Genomic DNA, 19,961 nt, shown 5'->3' with positions numbered 1-19,961 from the left:
CTGTGATTGGCCTTCATCTGCTTCCTAACCACTTGAAGACCACAAAACGTATATTCACATTGCAGCTTTCAAGTGGTATATCAGGATGATGCCTGCAATTTTAAAGCATTACATGTTAGGTATCTATGTACTTGGCATAACACTATCTTTTATATCTTACCAAAAAATTAAACCTAGGTATTATATTGTGTAGGTGTGTATTAAAATGTATTTTTTCCAAAAAATTAGCATAAAAAAAAAAAAAAATATATATATATATACACACACATACATACATACACATATACATCCATCCCGGTGTGGACTTCTGCTGCTGCAGCCTATCTGCTTCAAGGTTTGACGTGTGTTAAGAGATGCTTTTCTGCATACCTTGCTTGTAACAAGTGGTTATTTGAGTTACTGTTGCCTTTCTATCATCTCAAACCCGTCTACCCATTCTCCTCTGACCTCAACAAGGCATTTTTATCAAACGATTGCCGCTCACTGGATATTTTCTCTTTTTCGGACTATTCTCTGTAAACCCTAGAGATGGCTGTGCATGAAAATCCCAGTAGATCAGCAGTTCTTGACCAGTCCATCTGGCACTAACAACAATGCCTCATAAAAGGTCACTTAAATCCCCTTTCTTCCCCATTCTGATGCACAGTTTGAACTTCAGCAAGTCGTTTTCAGCACGTCTAGGTGCATAAATGCATTGAGTTGCTGCCATGTGATTGGCTGATTAGCAATTTGTGTTACTAAGCAATTGAACAGGTGGACCTAATAAAGTGGCCACTGAGTGTTTAATGTTTGGAGGTTCTAAGTAATTTTCTAGCAAAAAAAAAAAAAAGCTGATTTTTACAATAAACAAAAAGGTGTCAGAAAAGGCTGGTCCTCACGGTTTCTTTTTTAGACTAAAGCAAGCATAACTTGTTTTGTACTGTATACAGTAGATTTGAGTTCTGTTTTTCAGTATTAAACTGCCTTTAAAATTGACAGATAAACATTTTCATTTGGTACAAAGTAACATTTCCTAAACCATTACAATTTCCAAAAGTGTCCACAATTCTTGCTGCTACTGTATATACTGTATGTATATATTTATTTTTACACAAGTCAGTCCCACTTCCAGCAGAAGTACTAGATTTCCAGACTGCGTAATCGAGGAGAGATGTTTTTCTTCCCCCTTGTAATGCTAATATAGGTTTTCAGTCAGCATTGGTATACTGGCTGCAAGGCTATACATAGACTCCAACAGTGCGCAATACTGCATTGAAGCCTTTGTGCTTTTCCAGATTACACAGCACTCTAGGAACTACAGTATGTAACATGTGTGCTATTAGATAAATGGCTGATCTCCTCCAGGATAAATGTGGATGGGCTTTTACAGCCCTTATGACAGCACACCCTTGTGTCCTGACTAAAGGAAATGGAGAAGAGCTCTTAGTGAGCCTGTTCAGTAGCACACCTATTTTTTCAGAGCCAGATAGAGGCAGACAACTGAATAAGACATTCACTAACATCAACCTCCATTGAAAAGTGCCCATGTAAACTCCAGATGCCCCTCTGTAGTCCAACTGGAGTTCATGAAAACTTTCCAGCACCTGTATAGAAATAGGCTCCATTTTTTTTCAAAGCCACAGAGTTTGTTAGGCACCGAGTTTGGGGGAGATGCCAGGTAGTCTGCAAATGCTCATTTACACAAGCTCTCTACATGCAACTTAACCCCGTCACGCCTAAGGGTAAAACAAATCTTTAAGCCCATGTAAATTTTACAACTTTGACATGTGTTAGTAAAACCGTACATATCACCACAACTACTTTGTACATCCAGGTGGATTATACTGCTTTTTTTCAGGACAAATTGGGCTTTCATTTGGTGATAAATTGTAATGGATATCTCCTGGTTTTTTTTTTATTATTATTATCATCAAAGGAAAACTGGCCCAAAATAGTAAAAAGTTTAATTTTTTTTAAATTTAGCTGTGTATTTCTTGTTACTACCATAACCTACCACCAACAACCCAAAATAAATTCTCTCGACGATCACAGCGATACCATATATGTGTATTTGCTGTTTGTGCCTGTACTACAGCCCAGAAACAATAGTGCGCATTTTGTTTTTGTTTACCTAAAACACACTGACACCAATTTAAAAAAAAAAAAAAAAAACCCCCGACCGTTGATCGAAATACTAACCCTGGCACTGAACTAGATCAAACCTTGATCTGGGTATTTTTTCTTTATTTTATTTTTTAATAATAACTTTTTTTTTTATACAAACAGCTGTACAATGTATCTCTCTCCTTCATTCAGAGAGAAAATAAAAAAAAAAAAAGGGAGGTGGGCTTCACAGTGAATGATCACTGTGATAGCCAGAGGCTATCACAGTGATCATGTGACCCAGAATCAGGAGTACCAGGTCCCCATCATTAGAACGGGACCCGGGGCTCTCAGTGACACCCTGGTCTATGTGCTAGGAGCACGCTGTGCCACGTGCTACCAGCACAAAGACAGGTACTCAAATATGTGGCCCCATGGAAAAAAGTTCTGTGAGGCCACATATTTGTGTTACGTCAGCGTGAAGGGGTTAATGACAAGCGAGCAGTGATGCCACGCTCTCCACCTCATCCAATCAGAGAACCCTTTGCATGCTTTCAGGAAATGCAAAGCATTCTCTGAATGGCACCTGTACTGAGCAGCTGACCACCTGTGTTCACAAAAGCATCAGGCTGGCTGCACAGCACAAGACCTGGAAGCAAATGGAGATCACTGGAGTAGCGGAGATTTCTGGCTTCCTGTGGCATCAGCCAGGTATGGCAATCACACACAGTAGTTACATTAGTCCAAGCTGGACCAATGTAACTATATATAACATGTGATGACTGGAATTCTTCTTAAAGTGGTCATTGAAAATCTGTCCATCAAGCTGAGCTCTAATCTCATTTAAACATATTCCTCAATAGCCATAACAGATAAAAATCCACTTTGCATGCACCAAATGACTTTGCAAAACCAGATATTAATTTCTAAAAGTAGCAGCAACATCACTGTGCCGTACATAGCTTTTGCAGAGAGCAAAGTTGTAGGAGGGGCTGAGCAGCTCCACTTACTACAAGCTGCCTGCAGGAAACTACCAGAGGGGCGGAGACAAGACCAGCACCCTGCACAGGGAGGGGGGTAGAAGCAGTGACTGGTCATTATTACACGAAGCTCCTGCACAGATGCAAAGTTTTACATTCGATTACTGCATAGATTCGGTAAAAATACACAAAGCACACCAAGATTCATGGAAGAATATACATGCCTCTTGTTAGTTTATCCCAGAGTTAGGCTTTAAAGTGGTCTGAACAATTTTTCTTTTTACCTTAATGCATTTCCCGCATTAAGGTAAAAAACGTTTTACCACTTACTCAAGTCCTCTCTCGATCAATGAGACTGGCTGAATCACTTCTCTACCCTCTTCCTAGTCTCACAGGAGGCTCCGAGAGCAGTGGGAGCCACTAGCTATGGACACATACAGCCCGGTTCAGGAGCAAGCCTGCACATCTGCCCCCATAGCACACGACTTGCTATGGGGGCACACACACAGGTGAGCAGGAGCAGAAAGCGTAAGGGAGACCCCAACAGAGGTTAGCCTAACATGTTTATTATTTATTTACAGAAAAAAAAAAAATAGGCTTTACAACCATTTTAACCTCCTCATTACTGCTCTATACCCAAAACATGGCTACAGTGTGGTCTCTTGTTCTGGGAGGGTGTCTGTGTCTAGAGTGCGCTTCAAGCATGCTCTGTGACCGCTGTATCCTTTGGACACTGACGATAACAGATCACTGCAAAGGGCCAATAACAGCAGCCCTTTACCATGCGATCAGCTGTGGCCTATCCGTGCCTCCTCATCAATGCCCAACAGTGAAGAAGAAAAATTACTTATTTGTAAAACAGGAACAAAGAAAAAGGCTTGGTTTTGTTTTCAAAATGTTCAGTCTTTTTTCATTTGTTTAAAAAAAAAAAATGCAGTGGTGAAGAATACCACTTAAAGAAAGTTCTGTATAAAATTTGTATAAAAAAATGATAACGTCATATGGGTACAGTGTTGCATGACCACACAATAGTCAAAGTGCAACAGCATTGAAAGCTGAAAACTGGCCTAGGCAGGAAGGGGGTAAAAGTGCCCAGGACTGAAGTGGTAAAAGCAGAACTTCACTGCATCTGAGCACCACAAACCAAAAACGCCATTAAATTCATTTTTATAATCCAGAGCAAACTCCCCCATCCATCCATGTCTCCATGCTTTATGTTGCTGAGAAATCACATTGAAAAACACCACCTAGCTTTTCTGGCCATGGGCATCTTGAGTAAGGGAAAGATGATTCTTGTAGCATTTACTTCCTGGAATCCATCTGCCCTTAGCTCAGGTATGAGGGTGTGCGTAGCTAAGAAACCCCCCCCCCCCCTCCTGAAGACTCCTGGGATGTATTACATCATTTTGAAGGCATAGAAACCAAGAAGTAAATAAAGACATGGAAAAAAAAAAGGAAGTTTAAAAAACATGTAACTTATAAACATTCTTATCTATTTACTAATGCTAGCAGCATAAGTCCTCATGCACACTGGATGTTTTTACAGCTGCTGTTTTTGGCTTTTCACATTTTTCTACAGCCAGTAAACTCCCCAGCATGTTATTTTATGTGTCCATGCACACAGACTAATCAATGTTTTTTGGCAGAGGCGATTTTTTGGCTGGAAAAAAACCCCCAGAACTAGTGGGTTTCTTGAGGAGTTTTTTATCTGTAAAAACAAACACTCTAACACTGAAAATGCAAAATGCGGTAAATCATGGCAAACCAGCATTTTTTGGACATTTTTTTTACTAAAAAAAAACCTCTAAAAAATAAGCCAAGAAATGCAAAACTCAGCTAAACGCCAATACAAAAAGCGCTAAACAAACTCAAGATTTTAATGTGACTTTACACAGCTAATGTTACCCGCGTTATTAAAATGACCAGTGTGCATGGAGCCTAAGGCTGGCCATACATTATACAATTATCTGGAGATTTTTGGTTTAGATTTACCAAAAACCATATAATAGGACAAACCTAAACAACACTTTCAGTTGTATCCAATTAGGCAGGCCCTTGCACTATATAGTTGAAGGTAAATCTAAAGGAAATTGGGCGATAATTGTATAATGTATGGCCAGCCTAAGGCTGGTCATATACAATTATCTGGAGATTTTTGGTTTAGATTTACCAAAAACCATAGAATAGGACAAACCTAAACAACACTTTCAGTTGTATCCAATTAGGCAGGCCCTTGCACTATATAGTTGAAGGTAAATCTAAAGGAAATTGGGCGATAATTGTATAATGTATGGCCAGCCTAAGGCTGGTCATATACAATTATCTGGAGATTTTTGGTTTAGATTTACCAAAAACCATAGAATAGGACAAACCTAAACAACACTTTCAGTTGTATCCAATTAGGCAGGCCCTTGCACTACACAGTTGAAGGTAAATCTAAAGGAAATTGGGCAGAAAATTGGAAGATAATTGTATAATGTATGGCCAGCCTTAGAATTACAAAAAGTCAATGTTCATTGAGAGAGTGAAGTTCCACTTTAAGTTCCTGGCAGATGACTGTCTAGAGCGGAGATGTCGTCATTTCACTGTAAGCAGGAAGAAGCTTCTTTTTTTTCAGTTTCTTTTCTTCCAGTGATCAGGCTGAAACATTGTATCGTTGTAGTAAATCAACAGATGCGAGGCTACAGTATGAAACCGATGTGTATGAGACAACTGAGAACAAAGCCAAGAACTGCACAGGCACCAAGTACTCATGAACTGGGCCATCTCAGAGCCAGCATCTCAGGCCAGTCCAGATGATCAACTTGAGTCATCCCTGAACAAAGACACTGCTGTCCTTCTGGGGAGAACAGCAGATAAGGCATCCTCATGGGCAGCATTGTAATCTTTGTCACAGCCAGTGTTGATGGGCTTTTGACATCAGTTTCGCCCACATATCACCTACTTCAAGCTGCTTTTGCACTCACAGACTTGTATGGGGAGATAAGCAATTCAGAAGCAAACAAAAAGCCAATTGACACTGACCCCAAGGCCCATTTCAGATGGGGCGAATCCATCAGCGTGATCTACCTGCTCAGCAGGGGATCTCTCCGCTGAGCAGGCGGATGAAAGGTCTCTGTCCGCTCTGATGCTGAAGATTGGACACAGACACTGCCAGCTGATTTCAATGTGACGGTCAGATGGAAACAGACCACCTGCTTGTTTCCACCCAATTCTCATCTGATCCGATCGGAGCCACTGGACAGACGGGGAATGGATCCCCATTCGTCCATTTTTGGCGTACAGGATCAGATCGAATGCCATCTATTGTCTGCTGACACCTGCCGGGCCATAGAAGTCTATAGATGCACCAATGGGGTCCGCCTGAAAAATGGACAGGCGTACCCCATTGGTCTGCTCATGTGAAGTTGGCCTAAGAGGTAATAAATACCTGTAAAGCTCACCAAACACAATTACAATTTGACTGTACTTTCTCCTTTAGATTACCAATAATTAGGTAGTGTAGGGGCCTCCCTGATTGGATACAGATAAGGTATAAAAACCTTTACAATTACTTCAATTCTATGGTCATTCTGTAACCTGTATGTTGAGTTTAGGGCTAGCCATAGACTTTAACATATCTCTTGTTCAGCCCCGCATGCTGTATGAGAGAAATCAGTAGATTTTGTATTCTGCTCTTGTGGGCATCTGAGTACCCAAACAGTGACTGTATCTCATTGGCTGCAGTCATTGTTCAACAAAGGATTTCCCTACCACTCCTTTGATTTTCTGATCTAAATATGTCAAGCTGGGTGGTGTTGACCTGGTAACCCACAGCTTGAATTGCGTCTCATTCAGCCAGAATTGGCCTAAATTCGAGACGTATATGACCAGCATAAATATTAAACTTTATTTAGCATGCATACACTAAACATTAAAAATATATCTGGAGCTAGGTCTATTTGAAAGCGGAACGTCACCCAAAATGGTGGAGGGGGGGGGTTGGAGCAGGTACATTGTTATATAGTTAGTCTGGCTGAAAAAAAGAAAAAAAGTCCATCCAGTTCAAACATTTAAAAAAAGAAAAGTTCTAATCCTATATCAGTTGATCCAGAGCAACCTGGTTTTGTCACTCAGATTGCCTAGTTCTCCTCCCCCCATCATGCCTGCAGTTTTCTGGGACACATCATAGACCATTCACAAAGCACAGTGCAGTAACAACCAGCTGCCCACAGTTGAGATGCCGATGCCGGGGACCGGTAAAGAAACCAACTGGGGTGAGGACAGCACTGGATACCTGGACAGGTGAGTGGCTGTTTTTTAAGACTATAGATTTTGTAGATGCTGACTTTTTACAGTTGACTGCAGAACATCTTTAAAGAGGAACTTCACCCCCTATTATTTTTTTTCCCTGACTGTCTGATGCTCAGTCATCCTCAAATCAGATATTCACCCAGCCAGTGGATCTAGTGTTATCCTGTTGAGATCCTCCTCTCTGCAGCTGGGACTCCGGTCCCGCACTGCCAAGTTGAAGTTGCCTTGTGATGTCATCGGAAGGCTCCTGACTCTTCTGGGTTCAGACGCATCCTCTATATGATGCCTCTTCCTTCCTTCCTACTGAATGCAATGATGTGCAGTGTTCCTGGTACCTCCTGGGAAAGGCATGTCACATATCCCAGGAGGCACTGGGGCATTGATGTCATTCACCAAGGTGTTCAAGGAGGATGGAGGCAGGACAGAAACCTTTCATAAAAAAGTGAGTTAAAAAGGATATTTGTGTAGCAGAGATGGGAAGAAGCATACTTGTCATAAAACGTGAAGATCCACTTTAACATGCTAGCTTCCTGGCTGTCAAGTCTGACCCTTCTGCTTTAACACCAGGAGTCACTGATCTGATGCAAGCATTTACTGTAGATAAAATCTTTTTATAGTTTTCTAACTTTTCTGATTTGCATACGTAGTATAATAATATACTTGGTTAATTTAACAGCAAGTCAACAATAATTTTCAACAAGAGATCAGAATGGTGGTCCCTGTATTTTTTCATAACCGGTTTCCTAAGCAAGCAGCAGACATGGCTTTCCTACAGCAAGTTTCCACTAGAAACTGATGCAATTTTTCTTTGGACTACAGCTTCTATGTGGTATTGTCCGAGCATCTATTCTATCCAGCAATGCTATTTCTGATGATATAATGCTGCGTTTGTGATTGACTGTCATTTGACAGAGACCATCACAGAATCATAAGGAGGTGTCCTGACAACTGTAGTATGGAAATGGCCCTCCAGGGAGGGTTTCTACACATTTAAAAGACAGCTTAGCTGAAAGCAACAGAGCTGGAAGCATCTGCCTAGAGAAAACCTTTGATGAATGACCCAGGTTTCCCCCGAAAACTTTTTTTTTTCCTTCTAGCACATTCTGCCTCTCGCCCCACAAATATATCGTAAATGACAGAGAAAGCAACTAACAATGCTCAGTACTAAACAGATCACTTTATTAATACAAGCATTAACCCTTTCATTGCCATGGTCCTTCTCATGTTTCCTCCTCCTATGCATGCATATACCAAAATAAACAGTTTAGACTTCAGAATGAATAAAACACCACCAAGCCATCTGTTCTCTGAAAGCATCCACTCTTGGCACACACAGATACAATATAGTTGATAAAGGACTATGAAACATATAAGATAATACTTGGTAGAGTTAATATTTCTGTCCATTCCAAAGCGATATGTTGGTCATGGATAATCAAACAGTAATCTCTTCCTGCCATAAATTCCTAATTCTGATGCTGTCTACCAGGGAGTTTTGGGTCTATCCACCTTTGCATGCTTCAGTGTCTCCCTATGACATTCTCCAGCAAATAAATAAATGAATACTAAAAAATAAAATTAAAAAGGGAGAGTGGAAGCCCCTCATAGGACCGAAGTAGGTGTGAAGAACCACAAACTCAAATGCAATGGGTAAAGAAGAGTGCCATGAAGCTTTGTTTTTAGATTGTGTGTGGGTGAGTGTATATGGAGGGGAGGGGGTCAGTGTAAAGTGTACATTAAACTACTTCCAGATGTTGTCAGAAGGTAACCTTTTATGAAAAAGTACATTAAAACAAAGGCAAACTTGATCTGGGAAGCAAAGTTTGGATAATTTCTCCTGCACTTAAATAAACCAGACGCAGAAGACAAGTTTATATATAGCCTAAGGGCTCATTCACAAAGGCCCATAAGAAAACAAAAACATGCATCTCTGCGCTTGGAAGTGAAAGGTGTTGCATAGTCCCCTGTACAAATCAATAACAGACTTTATGCTGGTAACCACACATCCAAGCATTTTTTACATGCACACAGGGATGGACGAACAGCCTTGGAGCCAATCTGTCCGCATCTACGGATGCATATCCTCAAGCCAGCATCGCTACTGAGATATGCATTTACAAACTCAAGTTATAATGTGCTCAGAGTCCTTTCCGTCGAGCATTCTGATTAAATCCACCTGTCATTTTTTTCCGGTGGATCGGAGGTAAAAGGATGTAAACAAATGCATGTCTGTTTACAACCACCTGCCAATGGACCAACCTAACATAGATCCACTTTCAGGCTTGAGGTAAAACCCGAAGAGGTACGGATGTAACAAAAGAGACATTTGTTTTGTTGTGCTGTGATTCACCAGGAGATATGTCCAGAAGATTAGAACAGACGCATCTGAAATGACCCATGATGGCCATACATGATTTGATTTTATTATGTGCGATTTGATCCAAACTATAGAATTGCCAATTAAACAAGTAGGTCACTAGGCTGGGGCAAACTGATCAGATTATGAGATAGCATATTGAAAACAGAGATGAGAATAATAACTTACGATTGTAACTTCCAACTATTAATAACAATCAAGTTCCCAGTGTGCGCCATATCCATCGAACAGATAAATTATTATCCTGGAGAGACCGATCGGAAAAAAAAAACCGGATAGTTTATTGAAGCTTATATGGCTAGCATAAGGCTAGGTTCACACTAGCTCATGCTCTGAAAAGCAATCCCTGGAATATCGCTTTTCAAAGGGCAGCTGAAAAGCGATAAAAATATATATTTTTTTAATAATCTATAGTGGGGTTAATGCATCACAATTGTTAGCCAATCGTTTAGCTCATGGTTGTGGCTTACCCCACTGACTTGCTGTGGCATGTGAATAGGTTCCTCTAACTATAAATTGGACAATGTGGGTGGCTGGGAGGCGACTCAGCTGCCTGTCTTTATTGCCCACCTGCCACCCATGTGAAAGAAGCCTTAGGCCTCTTCCACATGGGTGTTACAAGCAGGGCCATCTGACAGTTTTTCAGGTGGATCTGATTGAAAGGTCCATGGAGTCCAATGGACAGACAGATGTAAACGGACCTGCCAACTTCCATATCCAATCAGGTCTGGTAAAAAAATGAAAAAGGACCGAGTCCTTTCCTATTCTAGCGCATCGGATTGGAGGTAGCCTGATGTAAAAGGACAGAGATGTCTGTCTGTCTGTCTCAGCAGGGTCAACCTGTGTCGTCTTTGTATAAACTGTGAAGGCAAGGATGTGACATTATTCCCATTCAGCTCCCATCAGCAGGGGATCTGCTCAAACTTTCCCTGCTGATCAGAATGGGTGCAGCTCCATGTGAAGGGGCCTTAGGGTTTCAGAAAAGTTGCTTGATGTATTTTAAATACAGGAACTGTTTTTGTAAACATTTCCTGAATGCGATGCTCTTTAGACTGGCGTTTACAAACAAGAAAAAAATATATAAATATATTGGCAGTATGTCCTAGACCTAATGGTGGCTATAAAAGACACTGACAAGGGATCACTTTTCTTTCTAATCAATCTCTTTTGATAGGAATAATTGATCTACAGTAAACAACCCATTTGATCAACATGCCACACACAGGAAGTGTGGTTGTAAAGACTAAGGACCGGTTCACACTATAGAAACGAAGTCCAGATGCGTTCCGGATGTTGTTCCGCATGCGCGTTTTTGGCGCATTCTGGTGCATTTTTTCCCCTCTTTTTTTCAATTTAAATAGGGACATGAGCATTCCAGTGCATTTTGGTGTGTTTTACTGTGTTCCAGTACATTTCTTTGCTGGAATAATGCAGTCTGTTCTACTTTTGTTTCTGTAACTGGAACTACAAGCACTGATGAGAACTATGACATTGACAACCATATCAACTACTTTCTGTGCATTTTGGGTGCAGAAAAAAAAAAGCAACTGAAAACGCATGTAGTGTGAACTGGCACTCAAGGTTTTTTACCTTCTGCATTCAGTGGCTGCACAGTGGCTAAATGGTTAGCACTTTCGCCTGGCAGTACTAGGGTCATTTGTTCGAATCCCAGCCACGGCACCTCCTGCCTGGAGTTTGCATGTTCTCCCTGTGCCTATGTGGGTTTCCTCTCTGGTTTTCTCCCACACTCCAAAGACATGCTGGTAGGTTAATTGGATCCTGTCTAAATTGGCCCTAATATGTGTATGTATGAATGTAAGTTAGGGACCTTAGATTGTACACCCCTTGAGGGTTAGGGACTGATGTGAATGTACAAAATATATGTGTACAGCGCTGCTTAAATTGATGGCGCTATACAAGTACCTGAAATAAATAAATTCTATGCATGAAGGTAAAAACCCTTCTGTGTACAGCAGTCCCCTAATACTTAGTTGAGCCCCATCGCAATTCAGCGACGTGCACAAGAGTCTCTCCCTCCTCAATGGTGAGACACAGCAGTGGGAGCCATTGGCTCCTGCTACTGTCAATCACAGTCAGTGAGCCAATGAGGAGAGAGATTGGGGCTTAGACATGGCTGTTTATCAATGGACACACAGAGCAGTGGCTCGGGCACCCCCATAGCAAACTGCTTTTGCTGGGCTGATCTGTGCAAAACCACTGCACAGAGCAGGTAAGTATAGACATGTTTGTTATTTAATGAAAAAATAAAAATCTACCTCTACAATCACTGTAAGATTGGATCGTACCTTATCAGAATTGCAAGATGTCATTCACATCTCTTTGCACCATGTAATCTGATTGATCAAAATACAATAATTTTTATGAACAAAGTATCTCATTGCTGCCAACTGATGCTAAATGAATTGATATTATTCTGCCCTGGCCAATCAGCTCAGTTTGATTGTATCTGATTAAAATTGAGTCTAAAACCGATCAGAAGAGAAGTTATGGCTATTCAATAGTTGGCAGATCTGATCATTTTGGTTGAATCGCACATTGATCAGAACCAAAGCAGCAATGAGGTGAAGCCCCTATAACCTAGCAGCTAGCTGACACTGGCATAAAGCATGCTGAGTTTTTCTGAGCTTTCTAATGAGTGAAAGGAACGCCGATACGACGGTCTCTCTCTGGAAAGCTTACATATTCAGCAGTATTCCAATACTGACAAAAACAAGGAGGAAGGAAAGCGGTTTACTCCATTCAAAAGCTGACTAAGAAAGCAGCAGCAGCAAGGAGATAAAGCTTCCATGTGAAATGTATAGGAGATGCGTTTACTGGACGTTCGCTTCTATAGAGGAATAAAAGTGATGCACGGAAAAAGCAATCATTAACACTGCTTCACATCATCCCAGTTATTCCCGATCCTTTACAAATGCTAGGAGAACACAAAAACCCAGGGACACTAAAACTTGTCACATCACAGCCGTAGGGAAATGTCCGTGGTAGAGAAATGAGACAGTACCCCTGTTCAGGGACAAGGACTGATGTGAATGGTCCCAATGTTCTCTCTAGCATGTTGGGGGAAAAGTCAGCTCTAAACAAATGGATACGATTCATAGATGCAAATGCAAAGCATAGAGAAGGCATTTAAGAGCAGGGGTTAGGGGCTCATTCACACCTCAATCCCTGTGTCCAGTGTGCACCGTAATGTATATGCAGTACATTTTTGTAGATGCGTTTGTGGTGCGTTCCAACACAAAAAATGCAGCATGCTTTTTTTTTTTTTTTTAAATGCACGTGTGATGGTGTAAACTAGGTTTCTTGAAATAAATTCATTTTTCTTGTATATGTATTTAAGAGCGTATGATGTGAATAACCCCCCCCCCCCCCCCCCCAATCATACACAAGCACTTTTTTATCAATAAAGTCAGCAATGCCAAATTGGAGACATTTAAGGACGCAGTGCAACGGAGCAGTCCATCACAGCAATCCCCGTTAACAGTAGAAGATAACCGATTTGTTTTGATGGTCCCATGCATTTTGCTCAGACAGATGACACCCCTGATGTAATATAAACAGAGGGAAGATTTGGACATCAGATGTCAAAGTTGAGTCATTAGCCGCGATGATCGTAAATAGGTTTGTATGGTCATGTCGATGTGCAGGTATAGGGAAATGAGGGGTGTCCACATTACTATTATTATTGATGTACCTTCTGATTCCTCATCCCACAATTCCCAATTCTGACTTGACATTGGCAGACACTGGTCCAGCCAAGGTGCCACATTTGAGGGTCTAGTCATTAGAAGTTGTCATGTCATTCAATCACAGCACTGTCCAGGTATGAGGAGTGGAGAGTACACAGGCAGCCTGGTTTATGAAGGAAGAAAGTGGATGGAATGTCATCCAGAGATCAGGAACTTCTCCATCCTACACATGTACACACAGCCTGACTGACCACACACATGTACAGCGCACAGACTGACCACACACATGTACAGCGCACAGACTGACCACACACATACACAGAGTGGCTGTCTCACCTGCCGTCCTGTCCAGGTCTCTAGCACACAGTCCGGCTCAGGGAAGCTCCTCTGCTCCCCTCCATAGGACACACATGGCAGTGGCAGCCCCGCCGCCGGTCCCCCAGACACTTTCCATGACACTTTACTCTGCCTCGCTTGTCTCTTCTCTGCCCGCTCCTGCAGCACCTCCCCCGGATCCCCGGCTACGCCCAGCTCCGCATCCCCGGCATCCCTCTACGCGTGCGCGCTCCCTGCTCGTCCATGTGCGCCGCTGACTGCTGAACGTCGGAGATCAGGACAGCCGGGGAGAAGAGCCGTAGAAGAGGAGTTGCAATTACTTCCAGCCCCTTCAACATTCAAGTGACACTAAACTGTGGTTTTCCACTTCAGATTTATCCCCTTCATGACCAGGCCATTTTTTTGCGATACGGCGCTGTGTTATTTTAACTGACAATTGCGCAGTCATGAGACACTTTACATGAATGAAATTTATGTACCGTATTTTCCGGCGTATAAGACGACCCCCTACTTTTCCTGTTTAAAATGTAGTGTTTGGGCTATACTCGCCGTATAAGACTACCCCTCTTCCAGTGCACACCAGTGGGAAGAATCGTGCCCCATCATTGGTGTCAGTGGGAGGAATAGTGCCCCATCATTGGTGTCAGTGGGGGGAATAGTGTCCCATCATTGGTGTCAGTGGGAGGAATAGTGCCCCATCATTGGTGTCAGTGGGGGGAATAGTGCCTCATCATTGGTGTCAGTGGGAGGAATAGTGCCCCATCATTGGTGTCAGTGGGAAGAATAGTGCCCCATCATTGGTGTCAGTGGGAGGAATAGTGCCCCATCATTGGTGTCAGTGGGAGGAATAGTGCCCCATCATTGGTGTCAGTGGGAGGAATAGTGCCCCATCATTGGTGTCAGTGGGAAGAATAGTGCCCCATCATTGGTGTCAGTGGGATGAATAGTGCCCCATCATTGGTGTCAGTGGGAGGAATAGTGCCCCATCATTGGTGTCAGTGGGAGGAATAGTGCCCCATCATTGGTGTCAGTGGGAGGAATAGTGCCCCATCATTGGTGTCAGTGGGAGGAATAGTGCCCCATCATTGGTGTCAGTGGGAGGAATAGTGCCACATCATTGGTGTCAGTGGGAGGAATAGTGCCCCATCATTGGTGTCAGTGGGAGGAATAGTGCCCCATCATTGGTCTCAGTGGGAGGAATCGTGCCCCATCATTAGTGTCAGTGGCAGGAATAGTGCCACATCATTGGTGTCAGTGGGAGGAATAGTGCCCCATCATTAGTATCAGTGGCAGGAATAGCGCCCCATCATTGGTGTCAGTGGAAGGAATAGCGTCCCATCACTGGTGTCAGTGGGAGGAATAGCGCCCCATCATTGGTATCAGTGGCAGGAATAGCACCCCATCATTAGTATCATTGGAGGGAATAGCACCCCATCATTGGTGTCAGTGGAATAGTGCCCCATCTTTGGTGTCAGTGGGAGGAATAGTATCCCATCATTGGTGTCAGTGGGGGGGGGGGAATAGTGCCCCATCCTTGGTGTCAGTGGGGGGGAGGAATAGTGCCCCATCATTGGTGTCAGTGGGGGGTGGAATAGTGCCCCATCATTGGTGTCAGTGGGGGGTGGAATAGTGCCCCATCGTTGGTGTCAGTGGGGGGGAGGAATAGTGCCCAATCGTTGGTGTCAGTTGGGGGGGGAGGAATAGTGCCCCATCGTTGGTGTCAGTGGGGGGGAGGAAAAGTGCCCCATCGTTGGTGTCAGTGGGAGGAATAATGCCCCATCATTGGTATCAGTGACACCAACGATGGGGCACTATTCCTCCCACTGACACTTGCTGACCCTTGTTCCAGTATGGTGCTGCTGCAGCCAGCATATGTGGTTGCAGCAGCACCTAAGCACGGCACACTTACCTGCATCTCCACTCGATTTTCGCGGGGCCGCTCAGCTCCGCCTCCTCGCCGGTGATTGGCCGCCTGTGTGCCTTTCCTGAGCTACAGTTCTGGCGGCCAATCACCGGTGAGAAGGCGGAGCCGAGCAGCCACGCGAACATCCAGTGGACGAACCGAAGGAAGGAGCAGCCGCGCTTCCTGGACCGGATCATCGTGGGACCGGAGCCAGGTAAGAGACAGCAGCCCCTGCCCACCCCTGTACTTAGTTTCCCTTCTGTTGGAAGGGGGGGGGGGGGCGGCGGCACCGCGCTGCCCCCCTAAAAAGTGTCAGCATGCTGTTACCGGCGTATAAGACGACCCCCGACTTTTGAGAAGATTTTCAAGGGGTAAAAAGTCGTCTTATACGCCGGAAAATACGGTCATTTTTTTTCCCCAACAATCGATGGATGCCGGTGTTCATCCATTGGCCAGCACCTGTTGTTAGGCTTCTGCTGTGTCCAATCACAACAGAAGTGGAGTGCGCGCCCCCTATGGCAGGAGTGCAAAAGCACGTTTATATATGAGATTTTGCACAGGACATCCACCCTGTAGCAGTAAATCTGCTATAGGATGGACTTAAATTGGTTAAAAAAAATGTATATTCTATTCAAGTATGTATTCTAAATTTAACACAATCCCATGATTCCGCTGTATGAGGTGGTATCAAAACGTTTTGAGACTAGTTTTGTAACTTGCCAACAGATGGCAACACCAGGCTACATGCTCAGTCACAGAGAGCACCAACCTTCATAAGTCAGTGTGCCAAAATACATCATCCTGTGTACATCAGGAGCTGTTCAGCAGGTGCTATTCTTACCATGTTGCATTACCACGTCTGCTTCTTCATCATGGACAGCAAGTTAGAACGAGGAGCAAATGTTAAATTCTGTGTGAAACTGGGCAAATCGCTGGATCTCCGCAATGTTGTCAAAACGTTGACCTATGAGCTGGGTCTTCATCTTCGGTAAGAGGGCATTTTCGGGGTTTGAGCTCATTGAAGTCTTCCTGATCTCTCGCCGTCTTCCAGTGATGTTCTTCTGCTCTTGAAGTATGCATGCCACTCAAAACACCTAGAACGTCTCATTGCAGCATCACCATAAACTTGCCGAATCATGGCAAATGTCTCTGTGGCAGATTTGCCCAGTTTCACGCAGAATATTGCGCTTGCTGTTTGTTCTAACTTGCTGTCCATGATGAAATAGCATACATGGTAACACAGTGTACATAGAGCAGGGCACATGATCGCAACTAGCATGCATTGCTTGTTCCAAACAAATGGAAGTGAGGGGATGAGAAAAAGTGCTAATGAGGCACCCATGCTTGTGCACTCCTCAGCCAGGTTGTGTGAATCTATAGACACACAGCAGTAGTAAGCTATGCCTCTCTTCCATGGTTTTGTGGAAGAATTTCTCCAGAGGATTTTGGGGGTTCCTGTGGTGGACGGACCTTTCATTTGATGGTGCCTTCATACTTCCAGGGCAAATAGTACATGGGAAAGCCAGCAGTTTCACTACAATTATCTTTTTAGCTGTTCATAAAAGTGGAAATCTGACCACAATGGGGAAGCATTCTTCCTACTGATCACAAATGTAAGGGGGACACTTTTCCCAATGATCAGCAATGTAAGGGGGACATTCTTCCTAAGGATTAACAATTTAAGGGGGCATTCTTCCTATTAATCATCAGTGTATGGAAGGGGGCATTCTTCCTAATTATCATCGATGTACAGGGAGGGGGGCTTTCTTCCTACTGATCAAGAATGTATGGGGGGCATTCTTCTTCTAATCACCAATGTACTGGGGGTATTCTTCCTACGGATCATCAATGTATGAGGGGAAATTCTTCCTACTGATTGGCAATGTAAGGGGGCATTGTTCCTACTTATCACAAATGTAAGGGGGACACTTTTCCCACTGATCAGCAATGTAAGGGGGGCATTCTTCCTCAGGATTAGAAATGTAAGGAGGCATTCTTTCTATTAATCATCAATGTATGGAAGGGGGCATTCTTCCTACTGATCAGCAATATATGGGGGGCATTCTTCCTACTGATCACCAATGTAAGGAGGGCATGTTCCCCACTAATCACCAATTTAAGGGGGGGGGGGCATTCTTCCTACTGATCACCAATATATGGGGGGGCATTCTTCCTACTGATCACCAGTGTAAGGAGGAGCATTTTCCCATTAATCCCAGAATAATTTGTTGTAGTAAGGTTTTCTAATTCCTAAAATTATTCTAGGGGTTCCCCTGGGGATTGAGAAAGGCGGCTCTAAGTAGCTTTCCTCTGTATATTGCCAGCAGAGTATGTCAGGGGCACACTCCAGTCAAAATATACTGTATATACTATAATTAGTTAACTGTGACAATATAATCAGTCAAAACGTATAGTGAAGCACTGAATTATTTATTATTTGGAGATCGATTATTTGTGACTTTTCCTTTGGGGGAGTCTTAGTATACAGCACCCCATTATATATATATGTTGCTTCATTTGCTAAATATTCCCTTGACGGCGTGCAACCCTTTTTCCATTTAATGAGCTAATACTGAGCTTTCTTTAGACAGTTATTAAAGTAGAACTGAAAGCATAGTTTTTTTCATTTTGGATAACATAAGGGAGGGTTATAACTCTGTTTTTTTTTTTTGCCCCTTGTCCATTCCTATAACCACATCTGAAAGTGAGGTTAGTTTCTGCAGTTGTCACCAGGGTCAACAGAACTAGTGACCTCATTGGAAGATTTCCCCTCTATTCCTTTACTGGTGACCACTTAAAATGTAGGATTATCTTTTACTTTCACTTTCAATGATAACGGTAAGCAGTACAAATAGAGAGGGTGAATCTCCCTAATGGGTACACAGACAGAAATAAAAACCTGACAGGGTTCTAATACCCCTCCACTCTATCTAAAATAAAAAAGAAGTAGCAAGGCCTACTTTAAAACGCCTCAGTTATAGATGTACAGAGTATAGGTATTATGAGAAGTACACTTGTGTCGTACTGACGTGAAACTGAGTAGTGGCATTCTGTAGTAAATGCCGGGTACGAGCTCATACACAGTGATGCAGGGGGTGCTGGTGTCCCTTCTCCCCAGGATTGGTTCTGATGGGAGGACTTCTTCATCCAGCTTTGGGTTGGGAAGGAGATCGGTGATAGGTGGAGGCTGTCAGTACTGCAGAACAAGATCTACTGGAAATGGGTGTATTTCCCAGGGACATTCATCTGACAGCTGTGACTCATGGAACGAGCTTGTGAAGGCTTCTATCTACAGGAAAAGGATGTTATGCAATTGTAATGTTTCCGTGTAGCACCAGCAAGTTTGTGATTTCTACTGGGTACAGAACTCTTCCAAACTGTCATCATCAGAAGGTTTGCTGACTGCACAGTGTCTGATCAAGTTTTTCGGTGTTATGAAAATCAAGATTACATCACTGCATAGTTTCATAATGTATGTCATGATTAATACCTGGTACAATCTGGAAAGTCTGTATTTGTTTTACATAAAGAAAGCGCACTCAATATTTCCTTTTTCCTCTTTGATAAAACTTTAGCACAGCACCTATACTGTGATATTGTGTAGCTTTTATTATATTAATTATTAATATTATTATATTGTGTAAAAAAAATTTACAAAAAAATTAATATTTATTATATTGTGTAAATTATTATGGAAAGAAAAAAAAGAAAGCACACTCACTTGAAACAAAGAGCTATCCGCTCTCCTGACGATATAAAGGCAGGGGTTATAGTTTCCATTGCGGGGCCATTCACACCAGGGAAATCTGTTAATGTGTGTGTTCATTGTGTTAAAGCGGTAGTACATTTCTCCCACAAAATAATGTCATAATGTGCTAGTATGCATCGCATACATACCAGAATGAAGCCCTCCAGCTGCACACTGTCACTGCAGACAGGGCTTCTATCTTCACCCTGTCTTCCTTGCGGGTTCACAGGCTCTGGTCATTTCATTGGCAGAGCCTGTTCCTCGGTCCAGCGGTGTCCCCACCGGCCATCTTCTCTCTCTGGCGCCGGAATCTTTAAGTGTGGGCACCCGGCTGTGACAGCTTGCGACTGTAAAAATGCATAATTACCCTAAGGTAAATATAACCAGCATTGAATCCATATGTGGGATGGAACTTCATCAAAATGCTATATGCTTCTCTGGATACTTTTCCACAGACCTCATAGACAGACCAAGGGTCAGTATTATGATCAAGTAAAAACACAGTACTATGTCGGCAGTCTCTGGTCATCTCCTG

General features: G+C 42.9%; 1 protein-coding gene across 2 annotated transcripts in view; it reads right to left on the bottom strand.

Moving 5' to 3' along the window:
• Positions 1–13,948, bottom strand: part of IL1RAP (interleukin 1 receptor accessory protein) — a 302,078-nt gene extending 288,130 nt beyond the window's left edge. Inside the window, exon 1 of one of the 2 annotated variants that reach the window (XM_089680156.1) lies at positions 13,776–13,948. The gene's annotated coding sequence lies outside the window, so the exon portion shown is untranslated. The remainder of the gene's footprint in view (positions 1–13,775) is intronic. The other variant, XM_089680155.1, reaches the window with a different exon arrangement.
• Between the last annotated feature and the right edge of the window lie 6,013 nt (positions 13,949–19,961).

This window comes from Staurois parvus, unplaced genomic scaffold (assembly GCF_062004578.1).
Source record: "Staurois parvus isolate SC_StPar_1 unplaced genomic scaffold, SC_StPar_1.0 ptg000235l, whole genome shotgun sequence".
In the NCBI taxonomy this organism is placed as follows: domain Eukaryota; kingdom Metazoa; phylum Chordata; class Amphibia; order Anura; family Ranidae; genus Staurois; species Staurois parvus.
The sequence above is the reverse complement of the archived record's forward strand: the minus strand, read 5'-3'. Positions and strand labels throughout refer to the sequence as shown.